The following is a 24,189-nucleotide window of genomic DNA, read 5'->3' on the forward strand; positions in this document are numbered from 1 at the left end:
TATTCAGATGTATGTTGCCCATGAACGTGGGAACTCTATTGAACTGTTGCAGCTAGCAGTTACTGATAAGCCTTCTGTCAATGGGTTTAGATGCAAACCACGCATTTAAATAAATAGGCACACCACCACGCTGCATCCAGTAATGATGGCTGCATTTAATACAGTAGTACGGTTTAATACATTTAGTACAGTAGCATCACCCTATGAGGAAATGGCTGCAGTTGAACAATAGGGCACATGTTTTGCACGCTACAGGTCTGTGTAGGGCTAAGATCATATATAGTTGCTGCTAGCCAGTCAATATGAAAAATGCTGAGTGACCAAAGTTTTGATTAGGTAGGAATGCACTGGTGCAATTATCCTAGACCAATGATACTAGCATAATGCCATAAATCATAGCCAGGGATGGTACAGTACTTGCACTCTGTCCTGGACAATGGTTTACTGAAATACTGCGACTCATAGTCATAAATCAGCTTCAGCCCAAGTCCTTAAGTGTCTTGAAGTTTGCACTGCCAGTGGTTTGCCAAGTATTCAACCATTCCAAAGCTTCCTCTTCTCCTGATTTAAAAGGCAAAGTAATTTGCTTCACCCCCTCTTTTCTGTCAAGTCATAATGTATTTCAATGTACTGAGAATAAACACTGTGTTTCAAGTGTGAAGCATAGACCAGCCTGGTAATTGTTTGTTCGCTCCCTCTCCCTCTCTAACACACAGCTTGGTTCCTAACAGGGATTTCTTACTACCCACATCCTGCTACAGCACCCTGCTCCTCCCTCTTCCAACAGCTACTGCCCCAGGGGTGGGGACTCTGCAGAATTGCATAGTTTGTATGTGGGGAGAAGGGGAAACTAGTTAAACTGGGCACCCTCACTTCTCTTTCTTTCACCTTGCACAACACCACCATTGGATCCAAGCCAGCACCTTTCAAAAGTATTGTGATTTCTTCTTCCAATGCAGTTTTATCTTAGAGAGAGGTATCATAGAATCATACAATTGTAGCATTGCAAGGGACCCTCGGGATCAACTTGTCATTCCTGAAATGCAGGAATATGCAGCTGTCCCATACGGGGACCAAACCTGCAACTTTTGCATTATCAGCACCAGCCTCTAACCAACTGAGCTGTTTCTTCACAACCCTCCACAAATTCCTACACTGGGAAATTCCTACCCTTTCCACAGCTACCAGAAACTAATTTAAGGACATAAAAACTCTGCTTTATTCAGGTGTGTGGAGCCTTTGGCCCTCCAGGTATTGCTGAGCTACACCCTTGCTAAGGTGGGTCAGATGCTCCCATCCCTGTCCTATCACCACACCAGCCAGGACAGGACTGAGGGTGAAGAAAGAGCTCTTCCCTTTCTTTGGACAGCCTGGGAAACTCAGCCAACCTACTGTACCTGGAATGGGGCATACCTGTGTGGAATGAGGCATACCTGTGGGCAGCCTGAGGAAGTGCCACCCCCCTTGGACCTGCCCATAAAATAGCAAGTTCAGGGTGAGAGACAAGGATGATGTTTCCAGGAACTCTTATCATGGTGAGACTTTGTTGAGTGAGCTGAGAGTTTGCACCAGGTGTGAGAACCTGGAGGCTGAGAGGGAGGGTGTGTCAGAATTGATATTGATTTGATTGATATTGATGAATTGATACTGATTTATATATATTAGTAAATCTGTACTAATGTAGCATTTTCTATCTATAACTGTGTTTTGTGGTATTTTAAGTTGTCTGTTGTTGCTTCAGTTTTCTATACATTGAGCAGAGATACTTTTTAATGTATTAGGCAGTATAGGAACTAAATAACCAATCAAGTCCCCATTTTTCCAAATGTGCTTCGTGTTTTGCAAGGGCTTTGCTTGCTCCTCTTTATGAAACACACATATTCCAATATCTAATTGTGAATAATGAGAATCCATGGGAGCAATGTGACTTGGGAAGGAGAGGAAGAGGGAAATGTTCCATGGGAAAAAATGCTAAAACATCAAAACAGATCTAATTAGGATGATGAGTCCTGTTTTTAATTAGCTAAGTGGGCTAGTGGGGGTTTGTATATTTTATTTTTCAAGATAATGTATTAAGCAATATGTACCAAAATAGAAATTACCATTTAAAAATGCCACAGATCTCATCATTGAAACAAATTGTCCTCTCCCCACATTCTTCTATAGTAGATAAAGTAAACAAAATAGGGATGTTGGAGAATCCTGATGAAAATAAACATGCACAGAAATTGCCAATGTTCATGTATTTGTCCCGTGTTTGGAAAGGAAACCAATCCCGCAAATACAGTTGTTGTTTTTAGTCTGCAAATGACGCACAATTGATTGCCCCCCCCCCTTTAGCATTATGTTTCCTTTGCATTGAAATGAATGGGGTGGGATAATATAATGACAATATAACGTACATAACTTATGCAATTAATCACATGAATTGTGAAAGTTATTTTGCCATGGTGAACGATGAATGATGTAGTTTTTGGAAGAAGATGAACTGCAGGTGAACAGAAACAGTGCTGTATGTGACAAATACAGGCTGGAACGTAAAATGGTGCCTTTCTATGTCCCCAGAAAACTGCTCTGGAGGTTCTCCAATTCTCTGGAGCAGATTTTGAGGGTGCAAAGGGGAATGCAGAGAAGGGGAGAGAAGTGCTGTTGTGTGAACAGAACGGCAGCATTGGTAGCTCAGGGTGTGCAAGGCAGAGGTTCTAACACCCTCTCTATTGTCAGCTTAATTCAAGCACTGCTGCTCTAAGACTTCAATCCTAAAAAGGTCTACTCAGCAGTAAACACCACAGAATTCAATGACAATCTCAGTTAAGTCTGTCTATATCTGCAGCCCAAATTTGGGATTGTAACCATTGTACCATTCTGGCTATACAGGCCACAGTAGCCTTATCACTGCCCACAGGAAGTCCAACTTGTTGTTGTTCTTTTCAGACTACAAACTTATCGAAAACATTAATTTTAGCTACAAAATATAACAAATCAGCAGCCAAGATTAGGAATGAAGAGAAACTCGTTTCAATTTGCATTTAAAAGCAAACCTGCCTAATTCACACTTTCTGAAACAACACACAAACCAAAACACGGCCATCCTTTCAAATTCATACCTCATTGTGCATTTCTCCAGCTAAGCAACATTTACAAAAGTGCATACACGAGGGTTAAGAGTGTACTGGCATAGCATACAAAAATGTGTGTATTAGGAGAAATTCATATAGAGTTTGCAGCTATATAGCAGACTGAGCATCACACATATTTGCATAAAAATCATACATAAACTTTATGCAAATCTGTATCCTCTGTTTTGGTAATGATTCCTCTCTTTTGGCAATGTGTAAGTGGACACCTTATAAAAGGGATAGCCAACATCGTACCCTCCAGATGTTGCTGGACTCCAACTCTAGCTGGCATGGCTAAGACTCAGGGAGGATGGGAATTGTGGTCCATCAACATTTGGCGGGCACCATGTTGGCTAACCAACCTTATATGTTCTTTTCCTGTCCTACCAGGCTTTGTCCCCTGATGTGTGTCAGGGACTAGCTGGATGACAAGGAGTGGTGGAAGGTTCCCCAGAAGAGGAAGGCTTAGAGCTAGGGGAGTGGTGGTGGAACATTGAGAAAAGATCTGAGGATAAAGAGGGGGGACAGAATGATTGGATGCTGAAGAAGCAACAGGCTTGAGTGAGAGAGAAGAGCCAGATTCAGGAAGCAATTCAGACTCTGCATATGAAGCCGTGAAGGAGGGGCCAGGGTGTCAGAAGCATCCACGGAGCTTGCCTTTCCTACTGTTGTAAGTTCCCCTCCCCCTTTGTCTCCAAGGTCATGAAGAGCCTTGTGTGTAACAGAACAAAGGGCGCAGATGGTCCCTTCCAGGCATAGCTTAAGGCTGCTTGGGAGACACCCAGCTGGGGAGGAGACTTAGGAGGAAGTAGGAGACGCAGATTGTCAGTCCTGACAACTGGGGGGGGGGCAGTCTCTGCTTGCATGCTGTTTTCTTGAATAAAGAATTAAATTTATTACTTGTCTCTGAGTCTCTGTGCTGACCTGCAGCTGAACCTGTCCTGGCAATGTGCCAGGTATCACCCTCTGTTTCCACCCCTTTGTCTGGGGATTTGCCACTCAGGAGAGAAACAGTTCTAACACTGACAAAAGACTAGTGGAAACAGGTCAGCAAATTGTAATGGACCGCCACTGTAAGGCTGAGCATGACCAGCATTCCATTGCTGCTTATAGGAGATGCTGAAAGGGGGGTGGGGGGGCCACAAAAGAGAAAAATGCAAATTATATGCATTCATATAACTGTTCCAAGATGCACCATCATATTCTAAGCTATCAAAATTCATTTGATCCAAAATGCAGCTGCTTTTCACAAAACACAGAGCATACGCAGTTGCCAAAAGATCTGATTAGAAAGAAATACTGGCTTACCAATAAACGTTGTTTGCGAAATAAAGATGAAAGTGTCATAGAAGAGTAAAATATTATAGTTATTGTACAAGCTTCTTTTTTAAGGGAAGCATTATCCTCCATCTGCCTAAAAGCCATTATGCTCACTGAGCCTGTTATCTTTCAAGCCATTTACTTGCAGTTAAAATTCTCATTTCTGGGAGAAAGCTTATAATTGCCTGCTCAGCATGTATTTCTTATGCTTTGCAAAGCTGTTTTCTGCCTGGTACATTTTGAAAGCCACCTTTAATTTTTATACAAGAGCGTGAACATCATGCAAAGGGAATGAGCGGTTTGTAGACCACAGGTCTGTTCTGACAACTGCAAATGAATGAACTGCATCACTAAAGTAGAGAAACTGCATCACAAAAAAGAGCAGAATGGATTTCTACTTAGAGTAGATCCATTTAAATTAATGGATTGATTTTTTTTAATTAATTTTTTTTCTTCTCTTATAATTTTAAAATTTTGATAAGAAGAAGAGAAGAGTTTGGATTTGATATCCCGCTACCCTAAGGAGCCTCAAAGCGGCTAACATTCTCCTTTACCTTCCTCCCCCACAACAAACACTCTGTGAGGTGAGTGGGGCTGAGAGACTTCAGAGAAGTGTGACTAGCCCAAGGTCACCCAGCAGCTGCATGTGGAGGAGTGGGGAAGCGAACCTGGTTCACCAGATTACGAGTCCACTGCTCTTAACCACATGAAAAAAAGAAATGTGCATAAAATTTGTGAATGCCAGCTTTATAAAGGTTTGTATTTATAAAGATAGATGCAAATTTAGGAATTGCAGCTATACTTTTAACAGAAATGCTATACATATCACCAAAATGAGGAAGAATATGGCCAGCCCTCCTCCACCCAGGTTTACATCACTTTTGTTGTTGTTTATGTTATGTACTGAAGTTCTCACCCTGGGCCAGCAGGGGGATACTGTAGATAGTTTTCACTCGGACTTCCGGGTCAGCACCATCGGTGAATGGCGGAGTTCCTCCGACCGGAGGAACGGGCTCCATGGAAACTGGGTCTTCCCACCGCGGCGAAGGTGGGGACCCGCTAGAAATCCCAGGTGGAGGAAGCCTGGGAACGTGGGGTTCGGCAGGGCACCTGGAGCGCCCCCCTACTCACCGGGAACCCCATTTTGGGGCGCCGGAGCAAAGTGGGGTGAGTGGCGCGGTGCTGCGAACTGATTGCTATTTTCACGGAGCGAAGCCGCACAGCCATTGCCGGAGAGCGCTGACTTTTTCCTGTGGACAATTGGATTTAAAACAAGTACCCGTGAGTAGAAACGGAAAACTTGGATTAAGAAATATCTCAATTTGGCATCAAAGTGGGAAGGTTCAAAACAGGAAGTCCGCCTTCCGCTTTTTGTATATAGACTAAAGCAAAAACTTTGTAAGCTAAAGCCTGGAAAGCTGTTAAAAAAGCCTAAATTTCCTTCATTCAGAATTACTGAAACCCCCTTGGAAGCAGGAGAAAAGGGGGTAAAACTTTGTTCAACCCTAGCAGGAGAGGGAGTGAAGAAGGATAAGTTTCCACCGTCTCTAACCTGGGAACGGGGTGTCAGAGATAGAAACTGTTGGAGAGGTCCATTGACTGTGAATGGAATACTTTGACAGATAGCTAAAGAAGAGAAACAAACTGATTCCAATGTTGCCTTTTGCATTTTAAAGAAACAAAATATCTGAAAAATATCTGAAAAATGAAAGTAATTTTCCTTTGTTGGACTTGCCTTAAAAAAAAAAATGGATACAAATAGAAACTGTCTCCTCTAGAGGGAGCTTGTTAAATTGTTGCTGCAGTATACTTGAGGACTCAACAGCTGTGAGATTAAGATCGTGGGATCAGTCTCTTCTGACCTTGACTAAAGATGAGCTGGGAGGAAGATTGGGTGCTTGCTCTATGCAAGACAAGTGCCTTGCTGGAACAGATGCATGAGAAGATGGATTTGATGAATGAGAAAATGGATTTGATGACTGTTGTGGTTAATAACTGTGGACAAACAGGGAACATTGATACAGAAATCATTCAGGAACCAACTCATGAACCTGCACTGTCTGGGCAAGTGCAGAAGAAAATGGAGGAGGATGCGGTTGCACCTCAAATAATACAAATGGAGAGACCCGAGGCCCTACAGGAGCATAAGCCGCTGTCATTGAAGATTGAAGTTGGAGTGGGCCAGGGGGAGTTTGGAGCTGAGGAGGTTCCTAACTTTGGAGAGACCTGGAAATATGCTTTTAAATACTTTTTGGACTATAGCGATGACTGTGGGGAATGGGTCTGTGGGGAATGGGTGGGTTTGATGAAGAGATATGGAGACAATTTTGGGTTGGAATTCCCCAGAGACCTACTCCTCAATTAGAAAGGAAAGAAATTAAGAAAGAGACCAACAAAAGACAAGGAAAAGGGCAAGTATAAACAAGAAGAAGAAGAACTGCAGAAGGGACATGGAAGAGACTTAAGGGCCTTGGACATAAGGCTTCCAGGTTGATGGACTAGATGGAATAGACAGTAAGGACTGACACGATCCGAGGCCAGGAAGAAGAGACGTTGGATGAAGATTGGAAAAAAATTATAAATAAAAACTTTCTATTTAGGGAATTAGCTTAAAATTAATGAATATTAGGGAAAATGTTGGAATGAAACTATATGACTCTAGCAGAAATGATATCAGGAGTTATGTATATTTGAAAACTAAGATTTAAGCTTTAAGGTATTTTAGGGTAAGATAAGGTTAAATAAACCAAGGTAATTTGAATAATAGAATATGGGGAAAGATGGAAAGGATTTGTTGAGCTAATTGTTAGGTTTAAATTGTTAAGATAAATTTTGTAACAAAAATTGAGAAAGATGGAAAGAATTTGCTGAAATAACTAATTGAACTAGAATGCAAGAAGGGAGGTGTGAGGAGGTCAATGAAACAAGCAAATGGAAGTTATAGATATGTAATTTGGGATTTGTGTTTTTTTTTCTTTTTTTTTTCTTTTTGCTGTACTGTTGTATTGTTGTATTGCTGTACTGTTTTTTTTTCTTTCTCCCTTTTTTATGTATTATTGTGTTGTTTTTTTATTTTTCTTTATTTTCTATAATTCTGAAACTACTAATAAATATTATTTTTTTTAAAAAATAGATAGTTTTCACTCAGGTCCACGTCAGTTATTTTAGGCGGGAAACCCTGGGTTGTTGTTGCTACAATGTTGACAGCCGGCTGCCTATAAAAGCAGGCCGGCTGAGCTGTTTGCTGCTCAGTTCTGTTCCAGCTTACAAAATAAAGAGCTGCTTTGGAGAAATCGCTGTGTCGTCTGCTATGTCAACCCACAACTTAACACTGGCGACGAAGGTGGGATCGATGGACATCAGAGCACAGCCAGATGCGGCCAGCCTCTAAACTGAGCTGAATCACTGAGCTGAATCACAGAGCGAAATCACTGAGCGAAATCACTGGACAGAACCAATTCAGAGCTGACTGTTCTGGCTAGAGCACTGTGTTCCATCCATTGCCCTTCACGCCGGCATCGGAATCATGGCTTCACTTGTGCCTCTACCGCCGTTTGCGTCAGCCTCTGAATTGTGGGACTCCTACCTCGCTCGGTTCGACTGCTACTTCCAAGCCAACGAGCTGACATCAGTATCAAATGAACGGAGGCGGGGCCTATTCCTCAGCCTCTGTGGGCCTGAGGTGTTTGAGACGGCCCGAGCATTGGTTGCGCCTGAAGCAGTCCAGGCAACACCATGGGACACGATCCAAGAGAAGCTCCACAACCACTACACGCCAAAGCCGTCCAAGATTGCTGCCCGCCATGCGTTTTACCACCGGAACCAGGCAGAGGGGGAGTCAATCAGCAACTACACCACTGCCCTCAGACAGGCTGCAATGCACTGCGAGTTCCGAGACTTAGACGATGCCCTGATGGATCGAATCGTCTGTGGGGTCCGGGACATCCATCTGCAATGGCGTCTCCTCGCCAAGGAGATCCGCAAGTCCAGCAGCCCGTGTCTTGCTAGGAAGCCAGTTCCAGTGCATCATGAAGAGGCCAGCAGTGATGAGGCATCCTCCAGTGAAGACGATGACGTGCACCAGACAAAGCGGGAGCGCAGGAAGTTCCAACAGAAGTCCAAGGGCCAACCGGAATGTGCCGGCTGCGGAGGCAACCATTCCCGTGCCAAGTGTTGATTCAGAGACGCCATCTGTAGGAAGTGTTCCAAAAGGGGCCACATCGCTAAGGTCTGCCGATCGGCTCTGTCTGACACCCCCCCTTCACCGACTCGCAAGTCCAAGTCTTCACTCCAGTCTGCCAAGGAAAGCTGTTTCGCTCTCACCAACTGCCGCTGCCCGTCTGGAACCACGATTGGCCAAACCGACTCGCCTACGCGATGCAAGCTGAACGTCACAGTGCTCATTGAAGGAGCTCCATGTGACATGGAGATCAACACCGGGTCTGCCCTGTCCATCTTGTCTTGGAGCACCATCAAAATACTGGTACCCAGAGTGTCCAAAAGGCAACTCGACTCTCACCGCATACACCTGAGAGACTACCAGGGAAACGATATTCCCGTGGTAGGTGTTGGCCGGTTCTGGATCGCCTTCAAGGATTTTTCGGGCCTGCTCCGGTTGGTGGTGGTCGAAGGTCAGCGGCCAAGCCTCCTAGGGCTAGACTGGTTTGATGCCCTTGGCCTGGAAGTCACCGGCATCAACTGCATCTCTAACGCAGAGACTGAGGGTCTGGTCAAAGACTTTGCCCAGGTTTTTGACGGCACTTTGGGGCAATATACAGGTACGCCCATCTCCTTTAGCCTTGATCCACAAGTCACCCCCATCAAGATAAAGCCACGCCGGGTTCCCTTTGCTCTCAAGGCTAAGGTGGACGAACAACTGGACAAGCTGATCGCCCAAGGAGTTTTGGAGCCGGTTGACCACACCAAGTGGGAAACTCCCATCGTCACGCCTGTCAAGCCAGATGGGTCGGTGAGAATCTGTGCTGACTACAAGTGCACGATCAACAAGGCACTTCAGCAGCACGCTTATCCGGTTCCTGTTGTCCAACACCTGCTGCATTCCCTGGGTGAGGGTAAGGTCTTCGCTAAGCTGGACCTTGCCCAAGCCTATCAACAACTGCCCGTCGATGATGCCACTGCTGAAGCCCAGACGATCGTCACCCACCGAGGGGCATTCCGTTGCCGCCGGTTGCAGTTTGGGGTGAGTGTGGCTCCTGGCATCTTCCAAAGCCTTATGGAGTGTCTCCTGCAAGGGCTTCCGGGTGTGGTACCATATTTTGATGACGTCTTGGTGTCCGCAGACTCACACCAGCAGCTGTTCGAGCGCCTCCGTGCCGTGCTGACCAGGTTCCAAGAGGCCGGGCTCAAGGTAAAGAGGGAGAAGTGCCAGATCGCCGTTCCACAGGTAGAGTTCCTGGGCTATCTTATCGACGCCTTCGGCCTTCACCCGACCACATCCAAGATCCGCGCTATCCAGCAGGCCCCCATTCCAAAGAACAAGACGGAGTTGCAGGCGTTCCTGGGGCTGCTGAACTTTTATAACATGTTCCTGCCCCACAAAGCCACGGTGGCTGAGCCTCTTCACTGACTCCTCAGCACAAAAACGCCTTGGTCCTGGGGTCATCAGGAGACGGCGGCCTTCAACGCGGTCAAGGCTCTCCTTTCATTGGACCATGTGCTGGTACAGTACAGTGAATCCAGGCCACTGGTCCTTGCCTGCGACGCCTCACCTTTTGGCATCGGCACTGTCCTTAGTCACCGTTTTCCAGACGGAAGAGAAGCACCGCTCACCTACTTTTCCAGGACTCTATCTCCGACGGAACGGAATTACAGCCAGCTCGACAAGGAGGCCCTGGCACTTGTGGCTGGAGTGAAGAGGTTCCATGAATACCTCAATGGCAGGACTTTTGACCTCATCACTGACCACAAGCCGCTCCTGGGCCTCCTTGCCGGTGATCATCCAATTCCACCGGTCCTCTCGCCACGCATGCTGCGATGGACTGTTTTCCTGGCTGCCTACCACTACCAGCTCGTCCATCGCCCGGAGAAATCGATGGGCCATGCCGACGCCCTCAGCCGTTGCCCTCTTCCAGCGTTTGTGGAAGACCCGGCTCCAGCTTCATCGCTCCTCCTGATTGAGGATCTTCCGGCAGCGCCTGTATCGGCTGCCACTGCGGCCTCCGCATCTGCCCAGGATTGCACCATCAGCCGTGTGCTCAACTGGGTGTGGAGAGGGTGGCCACAAGGGCCTTTTGCATAGGAGTTCCAGCCCTTCGCAACCAGACAACATGAACTCTCGGCTCATCGCGGCTGTCTGCTGTGGGGAGACCGCGTCGTGATTCCCCAAAGACTCCGTCAACGCGTCCTGGAGGCTCTGCACGTTGGTCACCCGGGAATTGTCAAAATGAAGGCGTTGGCTCGGTGTTACGTCTGGTGGCCTAACATGGATGATGCCATCACTGCCTGGGTGTCCGCCTGTCAAGCGTGCCAAGAATCGAGGCCTGCACCACCGGCAGCTAAGGGACACACCTGGGAGACGCCCAAGACACCCTGGTCGAGGGTGCACATCGATCTGGCCGGCCCCTTTCACGGCCGGACCTTTATGGTAGTGGTGGACGCCTATTCCAAATGGCTGGAGGTGGCCCTGATGCCCTCCACCACTACCGAGTCCGTCATCCGGGTGCTGCGAGGCTTGTTTGCGACGCATGGGTGTCCTGATGTCCTTGTCTCCGACAACGGACCGCAGTTCACGTCAGGCACTTTTGAGCGGTATCTTTTGGGACTGGGCATCTGCCATGCCCTAACGGCACCCTTTCATCCATCCAGCAACGGGCGAGCGGAGAGAATGGTGCACTCAGCAAAAGAGGCACTGGCGCGCCTGGACCGGGGAGACTGGCACGAGCGGGTTGCCAAATACTTGTTCGTGCAACACATCACCCCTCATGCGACCACAGGGCGGAGTCCTGCTGAACTGCTTATGGGCAGCCGCCTCAGGTCACCGCTCGACCGGCTGCACCCGGACTTTGCCGTGGCCGAACCCCCAGGCTGTGCCAACGTGCCACGGTCATTTGTTCCAGGAAACCAGGTCTTTGCCCGGAACTATGTGGGGGACATTCCTTGGGTGCCAGCCACAGTAGTGGGAGTCACTGGACCTCGCTCGTACCAGGTGGCACTTGAAGACGGAAGCTTGTGACGCCGGCACATAGACCAGCTTAGGCGCAGGGTTGGGGACTTGGACACTACCGTGGTGCCCCCAACTGCGCTTGTGGCTCCAGAAGAGACACTTACAGATTGCGAGGCTCCACCTACACCTCCCTCGCAAACTGCCAGCGTGGAGCCGAACCAAGCCACTTCAGAGGGTCTGCCAGACTTACCACAGACTCAGACCACTCCACTTGCGGAGGCTCCACCCACAGCAGGATCCAGGGGATTTGGTTTCAACGCCACCTAGGGTCGCACCACAGCCTCAGCAAGAATTGGGTGGCTCCCCGGACTTGGCTACCAGTCCCCGGCGGTCTGGCAGAGTTTCCAAGCGCCCAACTTATTTAAAGGACTATGTTGTTGGACATGTATCACTGTTGGTCTAAGTAGGGGAAATGTAACCGATATGCTTTTGTGCCTAATTGAACCATTACGTGTAGTGCTGTATATAAGGAAACCATTACGATTGTAACTAACGCCTTATCTCAGTGAGGAGGGGTGTTAGGTACTGAAGTTCTCACCCTGGGCCAGCAGGGGGATACTGTAGATAGTTTTCACTCAGGTCCACGTCAGTTTATTTAGGCGGGAAACCCTGGGTTGTTGTTGCTACAATGTTGACAGCCGGCTGCCTATAAAAGCAGGCCGGCTGAGCTGTTTGCTGCTCAGTTCTGTTCCAGCTTACAAAATAAAGAGCTGCTTTGGCGAAATCGCTGTGTCGTCTGCTATGTCAACCCACAACTTAACAGTTTAGTTGTTTAGTCGTGTCCAACTCTTTGTGACCCCATGGACCAGAGCACACCAGGCACTCCTGTCTTCCACTGCCTCCCGCAGTTTGGTCAAACTCATATTGATAGCTTTGAGAACACTAGCAAATAGTAAATGCCACTCCAACACGTGACACCATCATTCCCTCAACATAGGAGGAAGAGAACCATCACTGCTCTGCTTCCCCATGTTACTGCTTTATTATATCACAGTTACTACTTGCACCCATACAAACCCACCTGGGCTTTAATATTGGCTGCAGAGGCCCTGCTCATGAGTCCACCATTAAGATATTTTAGACTGATGGACAGTAAAGACAGAACCACTTCAGTGATGGCCCCACATTTGTGGAATTCTCTCCCAAGGCATATACATCTTTATTAGCTTTTAAAACAAGACTGTTAAGATTTTTCCCATTTCAATAAGTTGCTGAGCTGGGTATTTAATTGTTTGAAGTGGGTGTTTTAATCTGTTTGATCAGAATTGCTATACAAGGTTATACAAACACACAAACAAGAGCACACTGCTGTTTTTAGTCTTGTAGTTATGAGATTGTTTTAGTTGTATTTTATGATTATAAATGCTGATGTGAGCTGCTTTGGCAGGGCTTTTTGCCAGCATTTAAATACTAGGAATATACAAGCAAATGGATCCAGAAATATTGCAAAACTTCATAAATGTCTCTAGAGGATTTTATCTGAACACACACACAATCCCGTTATCGCAATTCCTCATGTACTTTGCAGGAGCAACTGTCTTTTGCATTGCACACCAAAAAGTGTGTGTGTGTTTCTGCTCTAGAAGATACCTGGATTATCCTGCTTAGAAAAGAAACGTTTTGTTTTGTTGCATAAACTAATTTAAATAGACTGATTCACACTGCAAAGGCAGACAAAATTAGGAAAGGGAATGTCATAAGCATTTAGACTGACAGCCTAAATTGTCTCCACTAAAGCTTAATTACCACGGTTTATACATTCTGCATATGTAGTCCCGACACCCCTTACTAAGTGTCTTAATTTGCTTTCTAAATGTGGAGCAGCCCCTCTATCTTTTGCTCCCTTGTACCCATATCTGAGCAAACAGACCTTGCCACATGCCCAGATGACTTATAAAAATGAGTCAGGCAGAATGAAGCTTTGGGAAGAGTTCCACTCTGAGAGTTTAAATGGGCATTTGAATAATTTTTCTCACCTCAGATTCTCCTCCTTTTCCTCCACCCTCCTCGTTTCAATCATGGAGTGTTCTCCATAATAGAGAGCACGTGTTGCGGTGGGGGCCAAAAAGGCCACCCCACTGTTGTTGGGCAAATTGGCCACATGCTGTGATTGGGCAAGGAGTGTTGCTGGGGGGGAATGTTATGTTGCTAAAGTGTGGGAGGGGTCAGAAGTCTTAAATACAGGGCTCTGGGCTGCGTGCACCGGATCACTCGGCCACCCTCCCTTACCCCCCCGTTCATTGTCCTCTAACCTTGCTATGCCTGTCATGGGGTCGTCTGCCTTGGGGCAGGGGCCTGGTAGGAATTTTGTCCATTTGGCTGATTGGCTGGTGCCATTTGGTTTTTGCCAACTCCGTAGCAAATCGTCACAACTTGTAAGGTTGGCGGTTAGGCATTGGTTCAAATTGGTTGGTGGAGGGGTAAGAGCCTACCCCTCCAATGGTGGTGCGGAAAGGGAATTCCATTAAAGGAATCCAGGGGCTTGCCATCCCTTTCGTCCTAGTCCCTGGCATCGGACTTGGGCTGTGCAATCCCCAGGGGACATGAGGGTGAGAGATGGGGGACCGATGTCCAGCTTCATTTCTCCCCAATATGGTTCTCCCTGATTGGCTTCTGCTGGAATCCGGAGGTCAGTTCTGTCCCTGGGGCAAGGACAGATAGTCGTAACCAATGTCTAAGCAACCACTCACGTGTGTGTATTTAAATAATAATAATAATAATAATAATAATAATAATAATAATTTATTATTTATACCCCGCCCATCTGGCTGGGTTTCCCCAGCCACTCTGGGCGGCTTCCAAAAGAATATTAAAATACTGCAATACATCAAACATTAAAAGCTTCCCTAAACAGGGCTGCCTTCAGATGTCTTCTAAAAGTCTGGTAGTTGTTGTTCTCTTTGACATCTGGTGGGAGGGCGTTCCACAGGGAGGGCGCCACTACCGAGAAGGCCCTCTGCCTGGTTCCCTGTAACTTGGCTTCTCGCAGTGAGGGAACCGCCAGAAGGCCCTCGGTGCTGGACCTCAGTGTCCGGGTAGAACGATGGAGGTGGAGACGCTCCTTCAGGTATACTGGACCGAGGCCGTTTAGGGCTTTAAAGGTCAGCACCAACACTTTGAATTGTGCTCGGAAACGTACTGGGAGCCAATGTAGGTCTTTCAAGACCGGTGTTATATGGTCTCGGCGGCTGTTCCCAGTCACCAGTCTGGCTGCTGCATTCTGGATTAGTTGTAGTTTCCGGGTCACCTTCAAAGGTAGCCCCACGTAGAGCGCATTGCAGTAGTCCAAGCGGGAGATAACCAGAGCATGCACCACTCTGGCGAGGCAGTCCGCGGGCAGATAGGGTCTCAACCTACGTACCAGATGGAGCTGGTACACAGCTGCCCTGGACACGGATTTAACCTGTGCCTCCATGGACAGCTGTGAGTCCAAAATGACTCCCAGGCTGCGCACCTGGTCCTTCAGGGGCACGGTTACCCCATTCAGGACCAGGGAATCCCCCACACCTGCCCGCCTCCTGTCCCCCAGAAACAGTACTTCTGTCTTGTCAGGATTCAACCTCAATCTGTTTGCCGCCATCCATCCTCCAACCGCCTCCAGACACTCACACAGGACCTTCACCGCCTTCACTGGTTCTGATTTAAAGGAGAGGTAGAGCTGGGTGTCATCTGCATACTGATGAACACCCAGTCCAAACCCCCTGATGATCTCTCCCAGCGGCTTCATATAGATATTAAAAAGCATGGGGGAGAGGACAGAACCCTGAGGCACCCCACAAGTGAGAGCCCAAGGGTCTGAACACTCATCCCCCACCACCACTTTCTGAACACGGCCCAGGAGGAAGGAGCGGAACCACTGTATGACAGTGCCCCCAGCTCCCAGCCCCTCAAGACGGTCCAGAAGGATGTTATGGTCGATGGTATCAAACGCCGCTGAGAGATCCAGCAGAACTAGGAAACAGCTCTCACCTTTGTCCCTAGCCTGCCGGAGATCATCAACCAGTGCGACCAAGGCAGTTTCAGTCCCGTGATGAGGCCTGAATCCCGATTAGAAGGGATCCAAATGGTCCGCTTCTTCCAGGCGTGCCTGGAGTTGTTCAGCAACCACTCGCTCAATCACCTTGCCCAAGAATGGAAGATTTGAGACTGGGCGATAGTTGGCCATCGTGGCCGCATCTAAAGATGGTTTTTTAAGAAGCGGTTTAATAACCGCCTCTTTCAGCGGGTCTGGGAAGGCTCCCTCACGGAGGGAAGCATTCACCACCCCACGAAGCCCATCGCCCAGCCCTTCCCGGCTAGCTTTTATAAGCCAGGATGGGCAAGGATCAAGGAGACAGGTGGTTGGTTTCACTCGTCCAAGCAGCCTGTCCACATCCTCGGAGGTAACAGATTGGAATTGATCCCACACAATTTGACTAGACAGGACTCTAGCACTCCCCCGCCCCGGCCCTGCTCCCACGGTGGCGTCTACCTCTTCCCGAATCTGAGCGACTTTATCTGCAAAAAACTTTGCAAAATCATTGCAGGAGATCATGTGGCCCGTATTGGGCCCCGATGTAGCAGGTGGTTCCGCTAAATTGCGGACCACCTGAAAAAGTCTCCTGCTGCTGTTTTCTGCAGATGCAATAGAGGCGGCGAAGAAAGCCTTCTTCGCCGTCGCTACCGCCACTTGGTAGGCTCGACACTGAGCTCTAACCTGTGTCCGGTCAGCTTCAGAATGGGTCATCCGCCACCGGCGCTCTAGCCGTCTCAACGATTGTTTCATTGCCCTCAGATTCGTGGAAAACCACGGGGCCGTCCGGGCTCCATGCAATCGGAGAGGGCGCTTCGGAGCCAAACAGTCAATAGCCCTGGTTAACTCCACATTCCAGCGGGCCACCAGGGAATCAGCTGAAAGGCCATCAACATGGGATAAAGCATCCCCTACCGCTCTCTGGAAACCATTTGGATCCATTAAGTGGCGGGGGCGGACCATCCGAATCGGTCCCACCTCCCTGCAGAGGGGAAGGGTCGCGGAGAAGTCAAGTTGCACCAGGAAGTGGTCTGACCATGGCACTTCTTTTGTTTCGCTTTTACTTAGTGTCAGAACACCAACATCCATGGAGGTAAACACCAGGTCCAAGGCATGTCCGTGGCTATGGGTTGGGCCAAACTTATTCAGGGACAGCCCCATGGAGGCCATGCTTTCCACGAAGTCCCGAGCGGCCCCTTGTAAGGTCGTGTCGGCATGGATGTTAAAATCCCCTAGGACAACCAAACTAGGTGTCTCCAGGAGAACATCCGCCACGACCTGAAGCAGCTCGGGCAGGGAATCCTTGGTGCAGCGGGGAGGTCGGTACACCAAAAGGAATCCTGTACTGCCCCTATTGCCCAACTTCCAGAACATGCACTCAGAGAACTGGGTCTTCCCAATAGGATGCCTGGTACAAACTAATGACTTCCTAAAAATCACTGCAACCCCCCCTCCCCGCCCACAGGGCCTGGGTTGCTGTGCGTAAGAGAAACCTGGTGGACAAGCAGCGGCAAGAACAGGCCCACCTGCTTCATCCAACCAAGTCTCTGTTACACAAGCCAGGTCAAATCCTCCATCCATGATCACGTCATGGATGGCAGTGGTCTTATGAATCATTGACCTGGCATTGCACAGCAGCACCTTCAGGCTATGTGGGTATCCCTTGCTGATTCTAGTATCCGTCCAGACAGGACCAGACCCGGAGGCAGGGATAGTCCTCAGACAACGACTAAACCTGCCTCCTCTGTAATGACATGGTCTGGTCTTAGCGTAACTCCTCCTCCTACCCGTGATCACTGAGATCGGTTGTCCCAGCGCATCCCCCTCCGTGGAACATACCCCAGCCATTTTGTTGGCTGGGACCCACTCCCCGGCAGCCCTGACCCTTCCCCTTAAGAACAAAATAAGACCTTAAAACAATAAAAAACCCCAGAAAACAAAGAACAATACAAATGAAAAACTATAAAAATTACAAATCCATTAAAATCAAACAAATTCCCAACTAAACATCCATCCCACCCCCATCCCCGTCCCCGCATATACAAAAAAATGAAAGGAAAAGGAACATTTTAAAACAAACTCTGCGCCCCTCCGGATCCCCCTGGGTCGCAATAAAGTTGTGGCCTGCCAAAAACCTTAAACAAAAATTGATGTGTGAAGTGTGAGTTATTGGGGTGACCTGGGGGACCTCGACGCACAACTGCATTCTTCTTTTGGCAAAATTGGGTATTACCTCTCCTTCCTCTTTTCATGGAATGCTAACTGTGTATATCTTTTTTAAAGTTTCTGAAGGTGTTTTCCAGCTGCTCACAGTGCCAGAGAACAAATAGATCTCCTTTAAGTCTGTTCTCCTATGTAAACATTAATTGAAGTATACTCCACCATTAGTAACAGTTTACATACAAATACTCTCAGACCTCAGAAGCAACCAGTTGGCACAGCATTGCACATCTCAAGAAATCAGCCATCAATAATTACAGCAGTGGTGGATGCGTCATGATAAACATTTGGATTAATGTGGCTAGGTGCTCTGTGAAAGCAGAAATGTGCTTAGCTTCTTATTTTTAAAGCCTCTTTTATTATAAGGTTGAAAAGAAGCTGCAACTTATCAGAAGCAGAAAGAACAGAAAAGAATGCAGATATTATATTTTTCATCAGTCTGGTAATCTAAGTAGAGGCAGCAGTACTAATAGGAATAGTAGGGAAGTAGTAACAGTGACATGTACAAACTCCCCCCACCACCACCCCAATTGCATATATAATTTATTCAAAAAAAAATTACAAAGTATATACACCACTGCTCAGATTTCTGAAGAGCAGCTTTTGTGATGGATGTCTTAGCTACGGCTTTTATTCAAGTTTTGGGGGTATGATTTAGCTAAATTGCATGTGAATTTCGTAAAGGGTATGCTTATTCTTTTCCCCATAATTCATGCATTGATACACATTAGGGCATGGACATGGGTGGCGCTGTGGGTTAAACCACAGAGCCTAGGGCTTGCTGATCAGAAGGTCGGCAGTTTGAATCCCCGCGACGGAGTGAGCTCCCGTTGCTCGGTCCCTGCTCCTGCCAACCTAGCAGTTCAAAAGCACGTCAAAGTGCAAGTAGATAAATAGGTACTGCTCTGGCGGGAAGGTAAATGGCGCTGCTCTGGTTCGCCAGAAGCAGCTTAGTCATGCTGGCCACATGACCTGGAAGCTGTACGCCGGCTCCCTCGGCCAGTAAAGCGAGATGAGCGCCGCAACCCCAGAGTCGGTCACGACTGGACCTAATGGTCAGGGGTCCCTTTACCTTTACCTTTAGGCAAACTAAGGCCCAGGGGCTGGATCCGGCCCAACCTCCTTCTAAATCTGGCCCGCGAACAGTCCGGGAATCAGCATGTATTTACATGAGTAGAATGTGTCCTTTTATTTAAAATGCATCTCTGGGTTATTTGTGGGGCATAGGAATTCGTTATTTTTTTTCCCTCTTCAAAATATAGTCCGGCCCCCCACAAAGTCTGAGGGATAGTGGACTGGCCCCCTCCTGAAAAAGCTTGCTGACCCTTCCATTAGGGTGCCACAGCACAGAAAAAAAACAAAAGGATAGATTGCTGAAAAACAGCCATCCAATTGATGGGCATTTTTGTTACCCACTTGCAGCTATTGCTTTCTTTGATCTGTAAGAAGCCCAAGCTTTAAGTGCTTTACCAACAGCAGTAAGTAATAGTCCTTGAAAGAATAAAATTCCCTAAAACAGTTCGGTTGATTCCAAATGTTGCTTTGACACACCAACTTTAATCTTATGCCCTAAGGAAGGTTATGACGAACCAAAATGTGTTGTTTCACAAACTGTATAAGCTCACTAAATCTTCAGACGCCTTCTAGGGTCAGAAACCTTCACAATTATGCTATTATAAGGGCTGTTCAGGTGTTTCTGAAGTTCTGTTCTGACCATATGTGGAAGGGTGTTTGAGCATGCCATCTCTGTCTCTGCCATCTTTGCATACTCAAGTTGGAATCAAACATCACCATTATAGCGTGTGTGCTAAAATGCCATATCAGAGTATCATGGGTTAGAGGAAAACATTCATCTTTGTCCCAGAGGCCTTTGAACTCTTGCTTAAGAATTCTTAACATGCAGTCTTGTGCTTTCGTGTATCTTGCAAGTCTCTAGCTGTGAACAGCTTGCTACTGAGTCTGCCTTACCGTTGTTCCTGTAGCAGAATGTTGAAAGTAGCAGGCAAAGATGATATTGATTTATTCTCATCTTAAATTTGATTCAGTCCCATTGGTTTTTCTCTCTCTGCCTTTTCACTTCATTATTAGTCAAGTCAGAGTTTCAGAGTCATAAAACAATATTCGAACTTTACCTAAAGATCCTTGTGGCACCAATAAGGAGTTCCACTCAGACTAGCTCTATCTTCTTTAAAAATTAGTAACATGACAAATGAGTTCAGAAGAAGACTGGCTGATTAACAAGTAAGGTACTGTTGGCATTATTTATTTTTTATGGCTGAAAGAATGAAAATGCAGCATGAAATTGTTTTGATCCTAGAACTAAATCATCACTGTAAGAACTTATCAGAACCAGGGCTGAAGTGCTGAGCAGGAAAATATTCAAAGGCAAAGGATAAATGTAGCTGCTAGAGCTCTTTGCTGGCTAAGACAAGCACAAGCCAAGGTCTGTGCATGGATGTTTTTAATCAGGAACTGGTGTGTATGGTCCTGCTTTCTTTGATGGGAATTGGAAGAGAATATATTAATTATATTTACTCCTCTATAGACCCATGAACAAGGAAAAGTGTGGAGTTTTACAGACTCTCAGACAAGAGACAGCCCATAGCAGAATTTAAATATCATTCTTAAGCAGTTTAGTGAAGTGTAGAATATAGGCTGTTAAACTTTTCTTTATTGTGCATTACTTGCATGTAGTAGCTGACCTCCTTCTACCCCTGTTTGCAGTGAATAGACTGCACACTGAAGTAAATTAAATATATACTTTACTTACGGATTTAAGGTCTCAGTCACACATTGTCCTATGCTGCAAGAATAGAAAATGCAGGCAAAATATTCTTTAGCAGGTATACAGCAATGTAGCTTCAGACACGTCTGAAGCTGGGAGCTATAGTGAAGCACATACTCCCTCCATGGCTCAAATCACGAAGAAGAGAATGAGGAAAGGAGGAGACGAGAAGAAATACATCACTTCCTCCCTCACTGGGGGTGATGGGGCATGAGCTCACTGCCCCTACTCTGTGGTCCTTAACCCCTTCAAATACCAACTAGCAATCATGCAGTGGTGTTTGACTGCAAAATCTCCCACATTCATTTCTTTTTTAGCCCATACATATGCCCCTCACCTCTGAGCCTACAACTACCCAAAAAAGAATAGCATGGTGTCAGGACTTGTCCTGTTTCCTTTGCAAGCTGACAGCAGTCAGTCCTGAAAGCCTTCAGAGCAGGCCCTATTGACTGCCGGTTAAAAATGGGCCAATTTCCCTCCCACTAAAGACTTCCCTCAGCTCCCCTCTCTGATTTCTTTACACATATCATTCTCTGCATATTATAAAATTATACATATCTTTGTTTTGTCTATCATATGTTCACCTAATAAATTTGTGGATATTTATTCAAAACCTGCCAAGGAATCCAGTTTATTTTGTTGTCTTTTTAGATAATTTGTAAAAAGCTCCCATTCTTTCTTAAAGTTGCAGTTGTCCTTGTCCCGCAATTTGTATGTCAATTTAGCCAACTCTGCATAGTTCATCATTTTTTCTTGCCATTGTTCTTTCATTGGGATTTCCTCATTCTTCCATCCTTGTGCAATCAAGACTCTTGTCGCTATTGTGGAGGGATGGGGGGAGGGGGGGAATATTGTAATTGATTAAATGGCCTGGCTAAAAGATTGGTGCACTTTGCAGGATCCGGACCTCCTGGACCTGGAAGGTTTTGACAACCGTTGGGGATGGCACGCCTACCTAATATATGGAAAAGCGAAAATTCATAAAAATTTTACCAACCATATAATAAGAAAGTCACTCTTTGCTGTATGGGGAAAATATAAAGACCTGATGGAGCCTAAAGTCCCGTGGTGGACTTCTCCAGTAGAAGCCATAGCAGTAAAACGGAAATATACTCAGGAAAGCTGGCCAACATATAAAATACTTCTAAAAAATGAGGATAACCAAATAAAATTAAAAAACTTTGAGGAGATAAGAGAACACATTTCAGACTGGTTCCAATACCATCAGTTATTTGAAAAATTTAAATCTGACAAACAAAAGGGGTTCTCAGCAGAAATTTCCCGATTCGAATCTGATCTTGTAAACTCTAAAAGAAAAACTCTTTCCAAAACTTACCGACTCCTCCTTGACTGGACAGTCAAGGAGGAGGAGGTAACAGTGGCAATGGTGAGGTGGTCCCAGGATTTTGGCCATCCAATAACCATGGCCCAATGGGAAAATTTATGGAAGATCAATTGGAAATTCACAAACTGTTACACAATTAGAGAGAACTTTCAAAAAATGCAACATCGATGGTATCTAACACCATGGAAACTTTCAAAAATGTATAAAAATGTGTCAAGTAATTGTTGGAGATGCGGAGACTCAGGAACATTCTACCATATGTGGTGGATATGTAGGAAAATACAGGTATTCTGGGAGAGTATACATGCAGAACTGCAAAAAATGCTAAAGATCTCTTTCAATAAAAAACCAGAGGCCTACCTCCTGGGAATAACAGATCTGGATATTCCACAAAAGAGGAAGGGTATCTTTTTATATGCGACGGCGGCAGCAAGAGTTTTGATCGCGGCAAAATGGAAGAGTAATGAAATCCCCTCTATACAAGATTGGATCCAAAAGCTGACAGAATATGCCGAATTAGATGGTTTATCAGAAAAAATAAAGAATAAATCAAAACAGGAATTTGTTTCTAAATGGGAGGTTTTCAAAGAATATCTGAAAAATAAATATAGTAGTTTAAATTCTGTTGCAGCATTCGAGGAACTTCAGTGATAGTTGCTAGGTAGATAGAAGAAATTAGATTTATTGAGAATAAGTTTAATTATGAAAAAAAATGTGTATTGGCAATACGTAATATGAATTTGAAATATGGAATAGACGGGAAGTTGGGTCTTTAGTGTTAAGACCAATAGATGTTTTATTGTTCGCCAAGAAAATTATGTGTCTATGGTTATTTTTGTAATTTGTGTGTAATTTGGTATTTGTGTTTTTGTGTGTGTTTTTTTTTCTTGTTGTATGTATAAATAAATAAATAAATAAAATTTTTAAAAAAAGATTAAATGGATTGATAATTTGTTCAATAATAATAATTTTAAAAATGGGCCAGTTTAAGCCACCAGCTGAGTTGTGCTTAACAGGCAACCTTTGTGCAAACTGGAGAAGCCTTGGGTTTGAGAGGCAGTAATAATATTTTCTAAGTTGGTATTTAAATAAGTGCAAAGGCCACTGGATTGTCCTCTCAGTTACTGCATAGCAGATAAGAACTACTAACCTGTATGGAGAAAATGCTCCTAATTGTAAGCAAGGAGCAAAGCATGCTTTGCACTCATTTGTCTGATAAGAATTTGTGCAATTGGGAAATCTATTTAAAACAACAACAACAAAAGAAACAACAACCCACAGCTGTCAAGTGTCCCTTATTTGAAGGGACAGTCCCTTATTCCAGCGCCATGTCCCGCTGCTGTCCTTTATTGATGGATGTCCCTTAAATGTCCCTTAAATGATATCCCTTAAATTTCAAAGGAAGCAGCTCCTCTCCCTCCCTCCCTGCCGGCCAGGGAGGAGGGAGGCTCCAACTGTGTTGCTTGGCTATGTTGCTCAACCAATAAGAAGTCTAAGAACGACTGGGGGGTGGAGCTTGCATGCCTTGTGTGTGGCTAGTTAATGCAAGCTGAGGAGGTTTTTGAATGCTGGATGCCATTTTGTTGCACGTGCTGCTGCAAACTTTGCAGTGCAAAGCCAGGCTGGGGAGCCATCTTAAGTTGAGGCTGCATAGGCCTTGTGGTGCATGTGATTCAGATTCTATTCAGTTGAACCTCTGGTTACAAAGTTCGTTGGACAGTGTTCTCGAAGCTACCAGCATGAGTTTGACCAGACTGCAGGAGGACAGGAAGACTGGAGTGCCTGGAACAGGTGAGGCTGCAGGTCCCTTATTTTGGCTGCTGGTCCCTTATTTTCAAATCTGTAAGTTGACAGCTATGCAACAACCACCTGAGGGTTGGATCACTCCTAACAGGAGAACTCCCTGACAGTCAGGAAATCTCCTAGTTTCTCCTCTTCTCCATGGTAACAGCTCAGAAATATTGGGTAATACTTTTAAGGAAACAATAAGCTCCTTAGAATTTTCAGTAAGCTTCTGAAAAATCTATTGTATGTGGTTTTTCTATATGTTCTATGCTCTTGGGGCATATCTTGTTATTATGTAAACATCATGTTTTGAAGTAAATTTGTATAAAGGCCTTTTCTCATGTCTGATCTCCTGGAATATTCTTTTGTTACTGTAACACCTGTTATAATAAAGGACAAACAGGTACACATGGGAGAAAG

The 24,189-nt window shown here is 45.9% G+C and overlaps 2 protein-coding genes across 2 annotated transcripts in view; one reads left to right on the forward strand and one right to left on the reverse strand.

The window, feature by feature from the left end:
- Positions 1–24,189, reverse strand: part of LOC308463797 (claudin-34-like) — a 156,248-nt gene that overhangs the window by 109,025 nt on the left and 23,034 nt on the right. The window contains exon 4 of the mRNA XM_080982520.1: positions 20,625–21,457. The gene's annotated coding sequence lies outside the window, so the exon portion shown is untranslated. The remainder of the gene's footprint in view (positions 1–20,624; positions 21,458–24,189) is intronic.
- The window catches only part of LOC308463824 (claudin-34-like), a 312,859-nt gene that overhangs the window by 14,550 nt on the left and 274,120 nt on the right, over positions 1–24,189 (forward strand). The gene's annotated exons all lie outside the window — the stretch shown is intronic.

The sequence above is a fragment of the Podarcis pityusensis genome, assembly GCF_964106645.2.
Source record: "Podarcis pityusensis genome assembly, chromosome: 15".
In the NCBI taxonomy this organism is placed as follows: domain Eukaryota; kingdom Metazoa; phylum Chordata; class Lepidosauria; order Squamata; family Lacertidae; genus Podarcis; species Podarcis pityusensis.